Raw genomic sequence first — 3,435 nt, forward strand, 5'->3', positions numbered from 1 at the left:
TTGCTTACTTTCTCCTATATTTTCTACTACTTGCTTCCTTTCTCTCCATCTTCATCTTCTTCATTGGCATGTGTTGGAACCAAAGCACACGTTTAGGGAAGATTTTCTCTATTGCTTAGCCACAAACCATGACAGGATTTTTCTGAGTACATATAGGATAGAAAGCTTGCAACTTAAGAAAGTCCGCAGCATATTTCAACTACTAAAGTAGATGCTAATTAAGATTAGATAAATGATAAGGGTGCTGGCACAGGCACCAAGTATTCTAGATAAACACAAGACTTAGGCCCTGTTTGGTTTCCCATGACTAAAATTGAGCTACTAAAACCAATAACTAAACTTTAGTCACGCCATGTTTGGTTCTAGTGATTAAAAGTGACTAAAGGACATTAAAGCAGTTCAACAAAGACTATGAAGGGGACTTGTGACGCCTAAGGGGGGGGGGGGGTAAATTAGGCAACTTAAAATTCTAACTCTAAACTATGGCCTCTTTTTCTAATCTTAGCAAAACCTATGCAAAAGATAAACTATCTAAATGTGCAACTATGGTTTTGCTAGTGTGTTGCTATCTCTACTGCAAAAGGAGTAATACAATCAATGTAAATGCGGAAGCTAAAGAGCATGGTAGAGATAAGCAAACTCCCATCGATGACTCCTGGTATTTTTACCGAGGTATCGAGAAGCGCACAAGTTTCCCCCTAGTCCTCGTTGGAGCCCCTCGCAAGGAATCCCTCACAAGGGCTAAGCTCCCGATCGGGTAACTCCGTGGATAGACTCGGGCCTTTCCACGAGCAAGTGGGTCTCCGATGTGCCTTCCGGCAAGGCTCTCCTGGATGCTCTCCGCCGTCTTTGCTATCAAGCTTCTGGTCGAAACACCGAGGGTCTTGTTCCCTCTGGTACATGGTGGTGGCCACATCACAAATATGGTTGGTGTGATCTCGCAAGACTACAAGCCCCTCCGATGTACAACAATGGTGCGTGCAAGCACCGAGTGGTAAGAGATATGCAAACCTCTCTAAACACTAGGCCTAAACCTAGAGCAAGCACATAAGCGGTGGTCTAATCAACCTAAGCACTTTGCAAAGCACCTACGCTAATCACCTAATAAAACACTAAGCACTATGCAAGTGGAGATAACTAAAATGATGTATCAACACCATTGGTATGTTTCCTTAGCTCCACACTTTTTATTTGGCCGGTTGGGGGTTGTATTTATAAGCCCCACTAAGAAAGTAGCCGTTGGGGATGAAATCCTACTTTTCTGCTACTGACCAGATGCTGATCATGTCCTGACCGGATGCGTCCGATCGTCCCGACCGTTGGAGCTACGATCCACTGATCGGACGCTGCCAGCGTCCGATCACATGCCACCAGACGCGTCCGATCGCATTTTCGCCGCTCTGGAACCTCTCTGTACTCGACCAAACTCTATTGTCTTGCATCCGGTCGATCTGCCGCTAGCGTCCGGTCCAGCATCCGGTTACTGTTGTTGCCGAGCCTCTTGATCGGAGCGTCCGGTCACTTTCCTCCAGCGTTCAGTCCAGTGTCTGGTCACTTTTGTGAGCTCGTTTCTTCACGATCTTGCATATGGCTTGGTTCCTATCTTCATTCTTGGACTTTGCTTGATATCTTGGGTCTTCTCTTGTGCTTCTAAGGTCTTGCTTATGGTGTTGATCATCGGATCATCACGTTGCCTTCGTCCAAGTCACATCTTGCATCCTATTGAACTACAAATCAATCACTTGCAAATTCATTAGTCCAATTTAGGTTATGTTGGTCATCAAACACCAAAATCCAAAGTAAATGGGCCAATGGTCCATTTTTCTTACAATCTTCCCCTTTTTGGTGATTGATGACAACACGACCAAAATAAGCAAATAATAAAAAAAATTGGAATTTAAAAACTATCTACTTGCTAGGATGCAATGCAAGGGGCAAGGTTATATGATGCTAAAAGATACTACTTGTAAGACTAAAAGATACTACATAAAAACTTATCTTGCCCTTGCAAAATGTCCCCATGTGGCATTATGGATTTAAGCCTCGCTTCCTACAAATTCTCCCAATTACGTAGACTAATCCATAATCCACTATCCTCCCTTTTTCGGATCATTACCACTTGTAGACACCACTTGTAGGCCATTACCCCTTGTGAATTATTATGATCTAGCTTTTGGTCCTACAAATTAGTGCTTGCTTTTGGTCCTCCTTTGGAATCAAACACCGAAAATGAAGACATTAGTAGCACAAGGGAGGGTCAAACTTTATGATCCTTTGTATGTAGAGTGAAATAGGTCACAAAATTTGACTCTCACATTATATAGACTAAGCTCCCCCTAAATATATGCATACATATGGTAGAAGGCGAAGCATATGCATAATTGGCAATTTATTGCTCAAGGGAATTTAATCTATATAATGCATGGAGAAAGCATATAAATATCAAAATAAAATCAACATGATGATATCGGTTTAGAAATACCACATGTGGAAACCAATTTGATTTCTACCATTTGTAATAGGTGGTGGACATTTGAAGTATGATGCTTAACTCCGAGGACTCCATTTTCCTTGCAATGAGACTACTACACACATGATAAGCTTGAAAAGGTGTTAGTCTCAAAGCATCCAACTTGTAGAGTAACCTCCCCCTAAATTTATGCACACAAGTGTGGGATACTTGTAGAAGTCATGCACATTGATTTTAGAATCAATAATACCACTTGAAAGATGACATCTCATGAATGTGAGAATCATTTTCAAAGATGATATTCAGGAGAAATTATCTACAATTTGGACTTTGGCACATATTAGATGAACAATCAAAAGACAAGCTATGTGTCGTGCTCCTAAACAATTTTAAACTATGCAGGTTTGCTCCAAGGGTTAAGAATGAAACCGAGCAAGCCTACCATAAGATATACCTAGTGTATGCATGACAAAAGATATAAGCACGCAAATACAAACATATGCATGAGAAAGTAACTAGATGCTTAAAGATACCAATTTGTAAGAAATACTACTTGTAGAAAATGCAAAAAGATACTACTTCAAGGAAATTGAATCTAGTTACCAAACATGGGAGGGGAAATTTGGGTCCATAGTATTCACTAACCCACTCGGCAATGATTTTGTCCATCATGATGCACCCCATGAAATGCACCCATACTTTGTCAAGTCTCCAAATTCCCTAAAGTCTATTGGACTTCTCACTTCTCTTTCGGGATCCAAACCTTCTTGGTGCTCTTCATATTGAAAATGATTTTCTTTGGCACCCAAAAGCGTTTGACCCCTTTGTTGGCTTGCTTGTTCACCTTGATGGCCACCACCTTGTTATTTTTCTTTTTCTGCAACAAGTATGGTGTGGAGGCCTTCTTGTCCACCTTGTTGGTGTAGGTGTTGGAGAGCTTGCTTGTTTGCTTCTTCTCTTTCTTC

The sequence above is a fragment of the Miscanthus floridulus genome, chromosome 8 (genome assembly GCF_019320115.1).
Source record: "Miscanthus floridulus cultivar M001 chromosome 8, ASM1932011v1, whole genome shotgun sequence".
Lineage (NCBI taxonomy): Eukaryota > Viridiplantae > Streptophyta > Magnoliopsida > Poales > Poaceae > Miscanthus > Miscanthus floridulus.